This window comes from Lonchura striata, chromosome 3 (assembly GCF_046129695.1).
Source record: "Lonchura striata isolate bLonStr1 chromosome 3, bLonStr1.mat, whole genome shotgun sequence".
Classification (NCBI taxonomy): Eukaryota; Metazoa; Chordata; class Aves; order Passeriformes; family Estrildidae; genus Lonchura; species Lonchura striata.
Window position 1 is genome coordinate 50666714 of NC_134605.1, and position 17412 is coordinate 50684125.

Genomic DNA, 17412 nt, shown 5'->3' on the forward strand with positions numbered 1-17412 from the left:
TCCATGAATGATTCTGATAATCTGTTTTTTCCTTTGTCTGTGTCTTCTACCAAGATCCAAATTCAGTTTTTCAAATGTGATGAGCAGAGATGCACATGGCAAAGATATTGCACATCACAGTTATACAGCAAATACCTCTTTTAGTTTTTCCTTCCTTTCTTACTTTCATTGTGGCTGCTGACAAGTTTATTTATTACTCCTATGAGGTTTTCAGTAATTCAGTCACCATACCTGTAAGCTGTTACACACCCTAACAGATTAAAAAATAAGCATACCCTGCAGCATTTAGTTATTCTGTGTCTCTGTCTATTAATTTGATGATAAAATTGGTCTAATGACTGCACTGACCAATATTTCCCAAATTAAAACCTGTAAGCACTAGTTGATAAATTGTTTCCTTGCTTATAGATTTCTGGGAAGTAATGCATATTCCTTCCCTATGAGCACAGTAATGAATTTATCATTCCTAGAACATGAATTTATTATTATTTATCATCTATTAGCAATGTCGTAAATATTTGTTGTTTAAATTCAAAATATTATGTCTACTTTTCCTACTCATCTGCACCTTACAAGGTCTATTTATGTCCTATTTCAGAGAAATGCTTGAAAAAACATAAAGACATATCAGTATCTGCTTCCATATCTCATATACCTTATCCATTTCCAGCTCTTCTTTAAAAAATAAAATAAAACAAAAATAAAACAAAAACTGAAATCACCACCACTTTCTTTCAACAAAGCAAGCTGTAGAATTACAGTTAAGCTGCTTTTCCCACGTAACACTACTATTAAGGCTTCTCAAGTCAAACATGATTTGAAAGCAGGTAGGACAACATTCACAGTGTTTGGCCAGACCCTAGTGATCTCCAAGTCAAGCGTACAACATTTGCACGCAGCCTTCCTTGCAATTTAGCAGGAAAAAGCCCACACACGGCACTCAACCACACAAATCAATTTACTTCAGTCAACACAGGTGAAGTACAGCGTAAACAAAACACACCTGATTAAACCTAGTTTGAAAGATCCCTGGGCTCCACCAAAAACACTGCAAAAAAGTATCAACCTCACACAGAAAAGAAAGTCTTAAATTTAAAGATGAGACTATAGTTTGGAGTATTCAGAAATTAAAAAAAGCAACCCTCCATCAAGCTAGATATATGTCACTAACATGGTACATGGCACGATAATTTTCTTCTATTGCAACAAATTGCAAAAGATAGAGCTGGAATTAATGTCCAGTTTTGCAAAGCACTCCACAGCACAGATTAGGTTATCCTGCCTTGTAACACAAAAGCCTCAAATACTTATAAAAATTGAAAGGAGCCTGTTAGAAGGTAGCAAGGACAAGGAGTTTATCTCCAGCAAAAAGAAGCAAAGTCGCAGCCTTGTCTACAGTTGCAGACATACAAGTTACAAGATTACAGTATTGTTGCCAAGTACAATAAAGTGTGGAACGGCTGTTGTTTAGTAAACTTCACCTCTCACACGTTCCCAAGGACAGCAATTGCACAAGTCTAGGATAAAAGTTCAGACAGACACAGATCCATCCAGCCTGCTCTATTTACATTAAGCTCATCTCCCTTTTGCACAGACCAAGCTTGAAATTAATTTCAAAATTTGAGCTATGACTTTTTGCTTTAGCTTACTGGAGCACAGATCACCCCTCGCCTTTCAAGATTGTCAGAGTAACAGCGAAAGTATCAATAAAGAAAGAGGAGATGAGGTGATACACAGATTATTCTTATTAAGGAGGACAAAACCTCCTACACTAGTTTTCTACCAAACTAACCACACCTGTGCACGTAAGTAGTAACTTGGTATTTAATTTACTGGAAAAATCACACTCAAAATTCCTGAGAAGCAACCACTAATTTGCAAATTAATACAGAATTAATACGATTGCTCACACCACCACTATCTGCCTCTAAGGCAGCATAGCCTGCCCAGCCTCACAAGTAACTGCACTATTGCATCCCCCAACAGAAAACGGAAATGACTCATCCGAGTTAAATTCTTTAACGCCTGACATGATTGCTGCTAATTGTTGCAAAACGAGATTAAACAGATCTGATAAGCTTTTGGCTATGTCAATGGTAACTCCAGGTGGCCTGTGATAGCTATGATTCCATTCTTACTGAATTCAGTTTTGCAGCAAAAAGAACAGCCTTGGATTATTGTTGCTTGTCACTCCCTGTATTAATACAAGATGCTCAAACTTTACTTCCAAAGGCAGCCCATCTCTGCATATGATTCAAGTATCAAAAAACTACTTTTATATGGCTATGACACTAATTTAGAATTACTGCAGTACAATTTAATATCCAACCACCGTGTAAAGTGTTTCAAATTTCAGATTTTATGTTAACTATTCTAGAAGTTCTTGTCTTCTTAATAGAAATGAGTCATATCTAAATCACCAGTGATCATAACAGTAGTGCATCTGACCTAGCCAGCAGCTCACAAACTCAGGAAATCTGAGTTCTCTCCTCACCTTTAGCTATGGTCTATTGCCAAACCTCAGGCAAGTCATTTACTCTCCATCCTTTTGGTTTCTTTTCATTCTCCTTAAAATGATGTGATGGCTATCTGTTCCCTCCATAAAGTGCTTTAGCCTCTGTGGATGAAATCCTTAAGTACATTACCCATGAAGGGGAACAGCCAGCATAAGAGCTGGCAGAAGCAAGATAAAAGACTTCAAGATAAAGCACTTGGAGCACTGTAAATGTTGAATTCAATTCTGAAGTATTTACATATGGACATTCACCAAGCTAGGACAATGCTGAACTCCATGTACAGAAAAAAAATATATTGTATTAGCAGCAATTTTGAAGCAGAACTAGAACTACAAATGAAGTTTTAAGTGTCTTGCATTGCATTTTTGAGTAAGAACAAGGACTACAAAATTGAAACAAAAGCAGACATTTTATTTGAGAAAATAGTCTACAAACTAATCCATTACCTATAGTTTTAAAATGAAAGTAGGCAGCAAAACCTCATGTTAGCTAGCCCACAACTGAACCAAGGAAATTATACTAGAAGAACTTTATGAGTTCATCAATTCTAAGTGCCTAAATCAGTGGAGCAAGAGAAAGTTTGATGACTGACAAAGGTTAATTGAGCCAAAGTGGCAAGAATTACCATCTGCATATGAAACTGATGATTTGCTTAATCTAATATAATCTATTTCTTTCTGTGCTTTATGTACAGGTAAAAACGTTTTCATTCCAAGTAACTTCTGGAATTCATTTAGTATTCCAAGTGTTCTAGTATCAATTAACTAAAACAACTCAGTATACATGATCTCACTGCAATATTCAACACAGGCATCAACCTCCATTAAACCTGAAGTGCTGAAATGGTAAAGATAGCAGTAATTTATGCTAAAAACAGATTTTTTTTTTTTCTACAACAATTATTGATGTGAACAGGAAAGCTACAGAGATGTAAATCTGAATAATTGCCATCAAAATAGATATTCAGCTTTACACAAACTAAATGGCCCACACAATTGGTAGGAAACCTAGCTCAGTTTGCATTTGCATCATACTAACATTTAAATTCTGATGCTTCAGGCTTTTCATCTTCTATATAAGAGAAAAATTAATATTTAGGATGAAGAAACACTTGAGACATTGGAGGAAAAAAAGTGACAACAGCCACCACCTACTCACACATTCATTTTTAGCAGAGTAACCACTCTTTTGCTGAGATTTATCCAAAAATACCTAGATATAAAGGCCAACAAATTAAACCACAAACTCTAGGAAACAATTTTGCCAGCATAGACCAAGTAATTTACAATAGCATAAGCCAAAAATGAAGCTCCTGAAATTTAATTTGCTTCTTTTGCAGTCAACCTTCTTCATTTGCCACACCGAAGGCTTTTCAATATAACTGCAGGGAAGTTACATTTAAGCAGAACTTAAGAATTGAAAATATTATATATTTTATATATAAAAGAAAAGAACTGACATGTACTCTCTGAGTTATGCATAAGAGTTTGACTGAAAATAATCAAATGTAGAAAAATGGAAAGTGAAATTTTTACCACATATTCAGTCATGACATTTTGTACATTTCCTGCAGATACAAAGAAACTGACGATCTATGCTGGAAAAGATGCACAAATGCTGTATTTGCAATCTAGTTCTATATGGTGGATCTGAAAGATTCTTTTTCAACAACCAGCACATATTAGCAGGTTATTTGCTGAGCGACCATTGAGGCCTAAGACTTGCAATAGCTACTCACGGCCCTTCATTCAGTTTAAGGGCCTCAAGAAAGGCTGTGAATTTGGAAGCTCAGATAGCTGCTGAAATTGTGCATTCACAAATGCAGTATCTTTAACCCATCTTCCTGAATAGATATGGCACTACAACTGCACTTCCTCTGAACCAAAGCTTCAAAGAAGCACACTTGTTACACCTAAACTAGGAAACCAGTATAGATAGCAATGCTGACCAATTAGACATGTTCCAGGTCCCACTTCTGCATCAGGACCAAGTGGCTTGGAACAGTTTACATCAGTCTTAAATTCTCCTAGCCTCAGGCTGCTTCCTTCAAACAGGTCACTGGGAATGCTACTGAGGCTCCAGTCATTGGCACAGACCAAAAGCATGCCATAAGCGATAACAGTTTAATAGCATAGGCCACTGGACTCTGCTACCATGTGTAGAAGCCTAGAAGATATGGGGACTAATGTGTATGTCTCCAAACACCAATAGCCAGATAACTGTGCAGCCAACCAAGGATTGTTGTGAGAAAAAACAGGATGTGGCTGGAGAAGGGGGCCATACAGAGGTTGGCCAGAACTTTTCTGGGACAAGTGTCTTTATTCTGGTTCCTGGAGATAAGCACAACACAGTACAGTGTATGAATGAGGTCAAGAACTAGGCATGGACTATAGGGGGGGATCAAGATCACCAAAGATCTCCAAAGCCCTCTGACCCATGTCCAGAAAGATCTAGAAGAATGGACTGAGCATGACAAGTAACTTGCATAGAAAGTGAGAAACTTATCTCCAGGGCAGAGAAAACTTATCTATAAAAAGGTACCCCCACAAAGCCCAGGTGTGTGTGCATCCCTGGACTTTGGCCATACCATTAGCTGGATCAGGGCTGGAGCCAGGACTGCTGATCTCTCTTCCTTTTTTCCTCTTTCACCCTCTTTAACCCACCTCTCTCTCTTCCTTTGCACTCTGCCCCTTTATTCAAAACCCACTACTGTTGCTTATACTGGGAGACAGTGGGCTAAAATACCAATTTTCATGGCAAGTATAAAATCTAAGCTTTTGCAGACCCTCTGACTTTTGTAATTTCTTTTGACCATGAGCACCTATGAATTTTGGGTGCTTCCCTCATTTGCTAGCAAAGATGTAGTCAAAATTTCAGTTCAGGTGGTAGAATCTTTGAACTTTCAGATGATGAGAAGTCCTCAAGTTTTTGTTGTAATACACAGAAAAACTCAGAGAATGCTTTTAAACCTTCCTGTAAACTGAAAATATCTGAAAAACATCAGACTGAGAGCACAAACAGCTGGCACAGCAGCATGAAATACATTCCTTAGCCACCCTGACCGGAAGAGGAAAGGATATGAGGCAGTGCACAAGGAGACAAGATCAAGAATAACATGAAACCACACCTTTAGACAATCTCAACACAGGCTGCTTCTGGTCTGTCCTCTGGAATGTGTGCTCAGCTCACAGAACTTACTCAACAGAAAGCTAACCAGAAGGAAGTAAAGGAGTGAGGTGGCAATCAGGCCAGCTCCATACCTCATCATGTAATTCCCTGAACACTGAAAGCAGCAGCAGGGAGAAGCGTGTTAGTCCAGTTTCTCCTCCACTTAAGCTGCCATGGGACTGCATCTCATAGGATACAATAAACTCAACTATTCCAGCAGTCCTACTTAATGAGAGTAAGTGCACAGAAAAATTGATTTTATGATCGTCTTACCCTACTTAGCACTGCAGCTAGAGTGAGGCATCAGTATACTCTTAGCAGGAGGGTAATTCTCTTTTCTAATATTGATGTGCATATTGCAGTAACTGTCATATTGCTTGTATTTATTTACTGGCATTAAGATTATTTGAAAATGTGCCATGTCAACTAGGCCTTTCAGCGTTAGAAGACTGAGACAGTTTTTCTGCAAAAGAACTTGACATTACTATGGCAGCAGCTCTAAATCACAGAATCATAGAATGGCTTGGAAGGGACATCAAAGTTCACCTAATTTCAACCCTGCTGTCTTGGGCAGGGATGCCACTCACTAGATAAAGTTGCTCAGGGCCCACCCAAAGCAGCCTTGAACACTTCCATGGATGGGGCATCTACAGCCTGTGGGTAATCTGTTCCAGTGCTTCACCACCTGCTGTGTAAAGAATTTCTTCTTAACATCTCCTCTAAACCTGCCCTCTTTCAGTTTGAAAACCAGTTTTAACCTTTCAGCTTAAAACCATTCACCCTTTTTCTGTCACTATCTGCCCATATAAAAAGCCCCTCTCCCTCCTTTATATAAGCCCCTTTAAGGTCTTTTATAAGCCCCTTGAAGGCCTGCATTGAGGTCTCCCTGAAGTCTCTTCTTCTCCATGTTGAACAACCCCAGACTGTCTGTGAATCCATATCTTCAATTCATTATAGCTAAGGAATATATAATTTCTTATGAACTGAATTAAATATTGAAAACAAGCATCTGCCAGTTTGCAACCAACCACAGCATAAACTGAATTTCACTAAAGTATAGTAAGATTTGCCTACCAGGAAATTTTTCAACTGAAGCTACTATTAAAGTACTTGAATAGAGAGGATACAGAGACAAGTATCAGATTGTCAACACACTGATCACTCAAAGAGACACTTCTGGGATGCTGCAGAACAGAGACCAAAATGCAAGCAGTTAGGCAACAAAATGGACTGGAAATTTTCCAGTTCACACCCATTTGGCAGGGCTTGCTGCAAAAGCTCTTGCTTTAGTTCAGTCCATTTTCCCAGTGCTTTTATTGCATTTTGGCCTTCTTGCATCAGCTGGAAAAGGGAGGTCATGGTTTCTGGTAACAGAATTAGTGGCAAGAATCCTCATTTTCTTGTTTCATTTGTGGAATGCTTTTAGAACACATATTTTTAAGATTTTCTCCATGTACATCAGAATTGTGAAATACACCCAAATGCATTGAAGTATTTAAACCATGTTAAATCCACTTCACACTTAATGACCTCCACAAACTTCCGGTGTTATTAAGCCTCAAGGAAATAAGCATATTTGAGTAAATCTTCAATACAAGCTGTTTGAGTGGCTGCTAAATCCAGCCTGAGACACTTCTCGCCAATAGAGAGCATTCTGCAAAACACCCTGAGACTGGTCCAGCAAAAAGCTGCTAGCGCAGCTGGGCTGGGCTGCATCACAGTCTCAGCTCTGGACAGTGCTGCACACACAGGCTCCAGCCTGACAGGCTTGTCCAGAACCAAGCGTCCACTGCCAGGCCCCAGCCCTATATGAGACCAAAGGACTTCCTTCCTCAGGCTGAGAGGTTGATGAAGTGCTTTCTCTCCTGCTACAGACCTGGACTAAGCGCAGCCATGGGAGGTGGCCTTCTATGGCTGTAGTAAGTCAGGGTACCCACATGCTGCCCTTGGCCAGTGGCAGCAAGGAGAAGAAGGAAAAAAAGACACCTCTGTTCACTCTGATGTAGGGTTACGAAATACCATAATCGCTCAAGAACAAACAAAAAATAAAAAACCCAACAAAACAAAAAAACAACCAACCAACAAAAACAAAACAAACCCAAAAAAAAAAAAAAACCTCTTTAAGAAATTCTTTTCCTCTTCTAATTAACATGCAATCATAAAAATAGTTGTGAAAATTAGAGCCTTCACAGTCTTGAAATGTAAATAATACACAACTATTGAATGAGTCAATCAAGGAACTTTACCTCCCAAAATAAGTTTCAACATAATAAGCAAAAGAAAATAGTTTGTGCAAAGAAACTTGAATGATTTGCAAAGTCACTGAAAACCCTTGAAAGAGATTATGTATTAAAGGATTTCAAGTATCAAAGGAAGTATATTTATTTTCATAAGAAGTAATGGTGAAGTTCAGCTCTGCAGAAAACAAAAATTGAAACTGATCTCAGGAAAACAGAGAACATAAATACAGAGGACTTCACTTATTGTAAAAGTCATCAGGATGGTGTCACTGAGCCTTTTGCAATTGCAATTGACCCAGGAATGATGACAATATTGAGAACTGACAAAATTCCGCTCCCAAGGAGATTTGGAGGGATTCTCTGTTCTTCACACCAACTGCCTGGCAAAAACCTCATTTCCAACTCTGATCTGGAAGACAAGGTTACATTCAAGAGGCAAATGGCTTCCGCCCTTCTCAACAGACACCACTTGTCACTTCCACTGATGGCAAGAGCTGCAAGGAGTGAGTGAAGACAGAATGCAGCACACAACCAAAAATCTGGTTTCATTATCATGCTACATTATTGAAAGCATAACCAGTAGTCAGCATGCATACATTCAGGTTAAAGTCAATCTATTTTCACTCAAATCAGCTTTAAGGTTCCTGGAGGAAAGTGAAGAAACTTTATCTAAGATATTGTACTGAAAGGTAGTAATAAATCAATAAAACACAAAATTATGGCTTACATCTAGTGTTTTTCCCTTCAGATACATTCTTCTATAGAGAAAAGCCAGTACTATCAAGCTTTGAAAGGTATGTGTAGCTGCAAAAATCATATTGAAGGTGGAGCAGTGGAAGTGGGAGCATTTAATCTTATGGGTGTGCCTCTGAGGTGGAGTTAAATGAAGCACTTTGCTACTGAATCAAGATAACCAAATAAATTTATCACAAGCAGGAGGGGGCCCACTTCAGAACCATAAATGAATTCCTACAGTGGTATAACTGTTCATTTACTTCTGGTACATCATTGAGTCTTCCTTGGTCACATCCAGGGCTTCCTGTGCTACAGTCAAGTGACTTGTGCACACTGCAGAATAGACTTCTGCCAGAAGCTTAACCTGCATCTTCACAGTTCAGACTGCAGGTCTCAGTTTACAGGTCCCTAATAAGCCAGAAAAACTGTAATGAAACCAGCATTAAAGCTGTATCTGACAAATATTATGTGAAGGGGAAGAAAACCAGATAAATTCTACAAGTGCAGATAACTCTTCTCTGGAAATATCACTGAAAAACTGTCTTCCCCACTGAAAGCACCAGCTGCTTACTCACCCAGAGTGCACTCTCTGCAAGAGACACCCACTGACACAATCAGCAAGCAAGTCCCAGAGCAACTCATTTACTTTATTACAGTAAGGGAGAAATGCAGAGCCAAATTTTTACAGGGGTGTCTAGCTCTTAAATCAAAACATACATTTCTTGTGGGATTTGAAAGAGCACTGATTCCCACTGGCTCCAAATGATTCAGACTGTGGGAAATATTTAAGCCCCATACTGCATCTAAACTCATCTCAATGTTTATAAATAAAAGCAGACACGATTTAGAAGAGAATTCAACTCTGGCATGTTGTTAATAGTTGATCAGCAGCTTTTCATAACTGAAATATTATATCTGCATCAATCTAGGCATAAATTTGATCTTAGAGGAAAATAGTAATATAAACCATAAAAGCAGCATGTGCTTGTATGTCAAGCTCAGCCTGAGGTTCATGTTCTCTTGGAACACAATTACAAACTTCTTACAGAAATCTACCATCAGTAATTACCAGAAAATCCCCCAATTGTCAAAACAGATTCTTCTTTCATCTGTCACACACACACACACATGTTCTGTGGTATGAGATGACTTTGATGACTGCTACAGATGTTCATCTCATTCCAACAAATGCTGCACTCTGAGTGTGTCTGTACTGCTGAGTATAAACCCCAGAGAAGCCAGACTGAAGAAGCAGTAGCAAACTGCTGTGGACAGTGGATGTTTGGGGACAATCTAAAGCAGGGAGCTCACAATGAAAGATGTGAATCCCAGCAGTGACTTCAATTTCATTAAACACAGACTTGCAAAATCCCTGTCACTATAGAGCACTAAGGTTTTATAATTCCCTTGAGTTTAACTTACAAATAGACCTGCAGGTTAACTCTGCATGCAAATACAGCAATTCCAAATACAGACTGTTCCAAAGCGCTGAGGAAACAGAGGAACAAGTTTTAAATGATCAGCACCAGAGAACACACTCAAAACTCAGCTGTTCTATACAGAGACAAAACAAAAACTGCCATAAAATGGAAATTTTCACTTGGTTAACTTAATTTTATTTAAGACATAACAGAGGGTGTAATTTACTGTGGACAATGGTGCTAAAACATGTATATAAGGTCTTTTCTACTTTTCACTTGAACCTTTAGGCTTTAACACAACTTGTTTCAGCTGTTGTCACTTGCTACATTTAGAGCTTTTTGTATTGTGCTTATTTACTTTGGAAAGCTACTAAAAAGAGAAGTCAATTATTATCATGACTGCAGCAAATTCAAGAGTAATTTCTTTATGACACATCCTGTTCAGAGCTACAGAAATGCAAACTGCAGAAAAATCAGTCACAAGCTTTCTTCTGCATTACTCAAAAAGCATTCCTCTAGTTCCAGTCAGCATTTTCTCCAGTGGGGAATATACTTAGATGATGTCTGCTCATACAGATGCCTCACGAGTTTTACATCTTTACTGTATTTTAAGGGCCCTAATAATTTCATAACCTACTTTCCTCCCACCACTTCAAATACCATTAAGTATTTCTAAACTAGCTCTATCACCCTGATGCATTCAAGTGCAGAAGAGAAAGTACCATTTCAAAAGTCTAACTTCTAGTAATTTCCAGTAACTTCAAAATAATCCAACAAAAGTCTTCATGTGGACTCTGTAGTCTCACTGATAATACTTCAGTAAGTAAACACATCAGGAGTATCCCCTTAATGTTACAGACAGTGGCTGGTAATTAACACCCATGGCACGTGCTGCATAAGCCTCTCAGCTGTGGGAGAGGCCTGAGGAAGTTCTTTCAGCACAGCTGAGCTACGAATTGCTGTGACAGGTCAGTGACAGAGTCTGAAAGAGAACACAGGTCTCACAGCCCAAATACATGGAGTGGGTGTATCTGCTGTGCTCCTCCTGCTTCAGAAACTGATGGAATATTAATTTTCCAGTCACCTATTGACAAGTAGCCTGATGAGAGTAGTGGAATACAGCATCAATATTGGAATCTGGTTATAAAAATTTACAGCTCATCCAGCAATGGAAATATTTGTGAACATGTTTCAAATCCCACAATTTCTTCATAAATTCACAAGTCTCCACTAGCACTATGAACACACAAACTTTGAAGAATTAGGGATTTTTTTCCAGACTCATATTTTTGGCTGTAGATGTAGATGATATTCAGGTGCTTTAAAATTAAATACTCTTCTGTGTTGAAGGTATGCCATGCATTTGTTTTTGTTTCTAATGCTGCTATCTAAGAGAGTCTGGACTCAATATGCAGAATCAAAAGGAGCTTTAGAACTCATCCCACCTAAACATTACAATATGTACTTTGCATTCTGACACATTCTGATACTCATAATATTTTGCATCCCTGACGTGATTATAGTCATACTCTCAAGACAGCCATCAGCTCAATTCTGCACATCATTATTAACTTATTTGGCATCTCTTGATTCAACTCATCACTTGCATCATCAATGCCGAAATACAGAATTGTTTAACATGATTTCCACTGGCAGTGGAACTAAACTTCTTTTTATTTTTTAGTACCTGTCCTAGACTCTGAAATTGGACCAGAGTGATGCTACACTAATAAGAACTATCATTTGTTTCTCCAGTCAGGAGCTTATAAAAACAGTAGTGGGGATACAGCAGCACCTGGGGAGTGAGGGAAGGGCAGGGGAAGATGTAAAAAAGAAGTAAAATAAGATATGAATGTAAGTGCTGCATAATCACAGAAAGTATGTGCACTATTTAAAGTGTCTAATAAAACTCTCTCAGTGAAATTAAAAAATATTAATCAGGAGGCATCAAGAAAAAGTAGTGAAAAACACCTAATTGTTCTGAGAGATAATGTGGAATAGAATAAAACTTGTGATTATTCTCTCTGCTAGTAATTTTTTTTGCTCCTACAAACAGGTAATATGGTAGGATACATTCTGCTTTTTACCACAGAAAATATTTACATCAATTTCTAGGATCAAGAAGATTAGTTTTGAATAGAATATGACTGTCTTTGGGTTTAAGAGGAAAGTCTGTGTTAGGGTGTCACAATAATGAACTTCAGGAAACATATATAAAGGTATAAATCCCACTTGAAAAAAATAGCATCCTATAATTTATCATATTTAGAGGAAGAAACCACAAGAATGCTGTTGAGCTTTGGTACTTACTGCTTTACTGTGTTTCTGTGTGCCTGTAAATGCTTCTAAATGCAAAATCTGCAAATATTCTGTAGAATCTGCAGAAACAACTTAGTGTAGAACATCTTTGAAGTAACGTTCACCTTCATACAAGTGATTTTACTCATTCCCTGAACTTTTTATCATCTTTTATATCAAGGGTCTTCCCAAGAACATTGCACACTGTATTTCTAAGCCCAGTAAGCCAACATACCACACTCAAACCCAAGCCTGCATGAATTCTGAAAGCAATAATGCTGACTTTCAGAAATAAAGGTAAAATATTAGACCTATTCTATCATCTTTCATTTGATGAACTGTATTTTAGTTGATCATTGCTTTTCTGGAGAATTATCTCAATGGACTCACACAGCAGTGTTAGTAGAAAATGCTTCTATCCTAAGGGCCATTGATGGATGAAACTTGAGCATAAGAAGCTAATGAAATTGAAATTCCCCATTATAAGACAATGTTAAAGTTAGAAGGAGTTTTATATGAAAAGCATAGTTTATCTTGAGAACCAACCTAAACAAGTGACTGCACAGATTAGAAAACCCATATCCTCCTCAGTAACTGTGTGATCTCTCTTATATTTCACCAATCCCTCCTGAGACTGTGTTTAAGAGTCAGAATGCACAATATTTTGCATCTAGCAAGCTACCATACACACCCCTGTCTGCTTCTAAAAACATTTGTGAAGAAATTACCTTGACTTAGAGTACCTCCCATAATGAACAAAGTTCCCAATGCCCCCAGGGTCTCGGGGTGTACAGGGCTTTCTTGGTTCCCAAGGCAACACTGGAACAGTTGCTAGCTCTAGTTAAGTACTGATATTGAAATGTTCATTAACTAATTGCTCTGTTTGTTTTCTCTAAACTACCTGGAGATCACCTAGCCCCCTCCAGCCACGATGCCATTCTAGGACTAAGATGCAAATAGGGAAACCCATGGAACCATGGGAGCGTGTTTTGGGGGATAAGGACACCCTAAATGGAGAACTAAACACAGTAGAGGGGCCTGGACAGGTACAGTACGCTGGCTGAGGAAGAGGAAAACACATCCCCCAATCGACATTTGACCTGTCACCATCACCTACAGAAGACTAGAGTGGGGTGAGGGAAGCAGGAACAAAGAGGCAGATATTCCTGGGGTTACCACCAGGAAAGGAGCGGGGACAGCTGTTGCTGGGGATTTCAGCAACAGACTGCACACCTCCTCACCCTTCGGCTACTGAAAAAGCTACAACAGAAGGGGCGAGCTCTGTGTCGGGCCCCCTGCGCAGCTAATTTTTAATAAAGAGATAAACATTAATAAAGGCATAAACCCTGTTCATTTCACCTCCCTCCCATGAAGAGCTGACTTCATTCAGATTACTGAATTCCTGAGTCTTTCTTTTCCTTTTACCATACTTTTACCTATTTTGTTTTTCCAGTCCTTGATGCACTTACTAATACAAAGTGACTATGTAAAGATCTCCTCAGAAAGAAAATCATTCCAATTTCATTTACCAAAAAAAAAAAAAAAAAAAAAATAGGGCAAAAGAAAAAAGAAAAAAAAATCCCTATCTAAGCCAAACAAACTCTAAGTACTTTACACCCATTTATGGCTGTTTCCAAAAGAAACTGAGTAATTAAAGAAAAATCAACAGGATATGCAGATCTAGCCATTAAAATTTAATATTTAATTACAAATATCAGTGGCTTCAGTGACTTTTAAAATACCATGATTATCTACTGCACTGTAGAATGCTGCCTCAGATACATTTTGGCATATCTCTAATTGTCCAACTCTTACAATATTCCTGAAGAGACTAGAAATTAAATTTAGAATTTATCTGTAATTCATCTGCAGCAGCTTAAAATTATTGGATACAAAAGAAAAAAAAAAACAACCAAACTCCAGCTATTCTCTTTACAAAGGAAAAAAGAGCCCTTAAGACAGCTGATTAAATCCATACACATCAAGTTTTGCAAGAAATTGAACTACATTTTCCTCTCTTTAAGTGGAAGAAAATGTGATAAATATGGAAATCTCTGTTTTTGTCAGATACTGCTACAACGGTTTCCAGGGGTCATTTGACATTTGGTTTTAAAGAAACAATTTTTAATTTTTTTTTTTCTGAAATCAAGTGGAATTTAAGCCATGCAATCAGAAATGCTAGACTAGGCTCATTTTCAATATTTGGTTCATGCATGGTTCAATTATGCATAGCTGACACCTACTCACTAAATATGCATTGCTAATTATGTCTCAGCATTTAAGGGCCATAGTTGACTGAAGCTGGCAGGAGATTATTAGTAGGCTAATCTACATTTAGAGCGGATGATGAGTATTTTCATCTAAGATATTTTAGTTAATACTCCTTCAAGTGCTTTTTTTTTTTAAGCAGTGAAAGGCATGAAGCAAACATACATCAGAAACCACCAAGACATCAGACTGTTATACAAAGCAAAAAACATGACACTAAAAAGGGAAGCCTTAATGATGTACAGGTAGGTTATACTGCAGGTCTATCCTCATAAATCACAGTTAATTTACTACATTACTAGAGTTGAGAGGTTTAAGGTTTTGTTTTGCTTCATACAAACACAGTTATAAGTTTGATTTTCCAAACCTTGATGAAATCACATCATTCCTTATTCTTGTAAATTAGCTGGCCTTTACAATGAATCCAGGAGGACTTCATACCCTGAATATGACCACTTAACTATCACATAATTTGAAAGCACTTTCCTGAAATTTTATTCATTTTTACTCATGCTGTGCTATTTTAATACACTATTTTAAAAATAACATACTGTGCAGATATTCTTTATTATTATTATTACTAATATCATCTTTGATCACTGAAGGCATACAGCAAAAGAGGACAAGAAGGGTAAGAGAGAAGGAGTTTAGGTTACCTACAAATGCGCTGTCCCACCAGCATGTTAAAGCAGGTAAAAAAAAATCTGCACAAAAGCTACACTCTGTGGCCATTTCAGTTTTGCTCCCTACACTGTTCCAAATTTGCATTCTTCTACCACACAGCTTCTACTCTTTAATGTCGTGCCCAATCTGAGAGAGATTTTTTCACTATTTTAAAGCTTTTGGAGAACAAGTAATTCCTAAAAACAGAAAGACTGTAGAAAGTGCAACAGGGATAAAGAAACAAGTATGAAAATCCACAGATCCCTCTTGACCTAAGAACAGCAGCATAACACAGCTTTTGAGATTGCAGCTAGTTTATCACTGGTCAGCTCAGACAGTACAGAGTATATGTGGAGCAGACACAAACAACTACATCTAGCTCTCTTCAGTCCAGGCACTGGAGGTGATGAACTCTCCTAGTTCTTTACATGTTTATGGACTTCACTACTAAAGCAGAATGACAAAGTACTTTTTCTGGTTTGCAACAGTTCCATTAAGTTCCAGCCAAAGAGGACAAAAGAAAAAGTAATATTTTCACATTTACAGTTTGCTGAAAAGCCATTGAAATAAGCAAATTATATTACATAAGCATGCAGTTATGTAGCACTATAAGCCAGACAGACGCCTACTGCCAGAATTAAAAGGGGCCCACTTCAAGTCAAATCTCCCATTACAAGAAAAGCGTCCATGAACTATCAAGACCCCGCCTATTGAAAAGCTCAGAGTCTAAAAATTAACCAACATAAGAGGCACAAAAACATCACGGATAATTCAACTTCCTAAGCCTCACTATGCAACAGCTTCCACAACAGAACCACAAGACTCTCAGGTTTCACCTGCTCTGGAATGAAGAGATGTCAGGGTGCTTGAAATCTCTCCAAGCTGAATGCAGAGCATAAAAATTCTATAATGAAACTCTGTGGCCTTCCTATTTCCACCTGTGAGGACAGCCCCTCTGACTTCTGAGAATTGTTACTTTTAAGGAAATAGCACTGCATGGGGCAAAACTAATAAGCTGTAAGTGCACACTTAAGAATTTCCCATTTCACTGAACTGATAGCAGTCCATGAGGCAAAGCTTGCAAAGTTTCAAAGAGGCGACAGGTATATGCATGAAAAGCCTTTTGTGAGAACTGGTTACAATACTGCCAGGAGGTTTTTGTTTGTTTGAGTTTGCTTTCCCTTTTTCTTCACCCCTTCCCAGGAGAGGAAATGACAGTATCTGACAAAACTCGTTGAATACTTCTTTTTAGCATGTATTTCATACACACCAAAGCCACATCACACATTAAACTTAAAATTGCTGGTCAGGTCAATGTCCTGCTTCTGATCTTTTTAAAAGCATAAAGCCATTAATTAAGTACTATAAACTTAGTTGTATGAAGTCTTTGAAAATCTGGCAAGCAGGGGTGTTTTTTATTCTACATTCACACTATGTATCTGTCGGTAAGATAAGCAGATGGGGAAAAGTTTTAGTTATTATTTTTACAAACGGGGCCATGTACATCGTAACACAGAACATCAGGCCACCACACTTCAAATAAAGGTGCTGTACTTTTATTGCCATGCAGCTGGCAAACTGGGGTGAGAGCATGCAGCCCTGGGTACTCTTGCCAACTAACCTGATCAGTGTGCGCAGCTTTTTGTTCAAAAGCATCCATCATATGTATTATATGCAATCAATATCAAAAGCACAAACTTTCAACCACAAACACATGGAGCGTCCCAGTTGCCGTGTCAGCACTAAGAAATTGTCCCTATGCATCTGGTGTCAAATCTGCTTTTCAAAGCTCCCATGGCCTCGCAGCTCCTGTCTGTTTCAGCCCGCACTCATCGTATTAGTCCAAGTTCGCATCCCCGCACTCTGTTAGGAAACCGAGAGAAAACAGCCCGGGAGCGTTTAACCTGCCGGTGGCAGCCACCAGCACTGATTCACAGCACGCTCGCTGACCTAAGAGTTTCTTCTTCATTAGCACGGGGGATAAGAGTGGGCTCTGGCGCACTTTTGCCTCCCCAGGTACCCGCCGTGGCCACCCGGGGGTGTCACTACAGCCGGGGGCCGCGGGGGCACCGGGGGCTCGGCCCCCGGAGGAGTCGGTGACCG

General features: G+C 38.6%; 1 protein-coding gene across 1 annotated transcript in view; it reads right to left on the reverse strand.

The window, feature by feature from the left end:
• The window catches only part of MAP3K5 (mitogen-activated protein kinase kinase kinase 5), a 98730-nt gene that overhangs the window by 80348 nt on the left and 970 nt on the right, over window positions 1-17412 (reverse strand). The window lies entirely within an intron of this gene.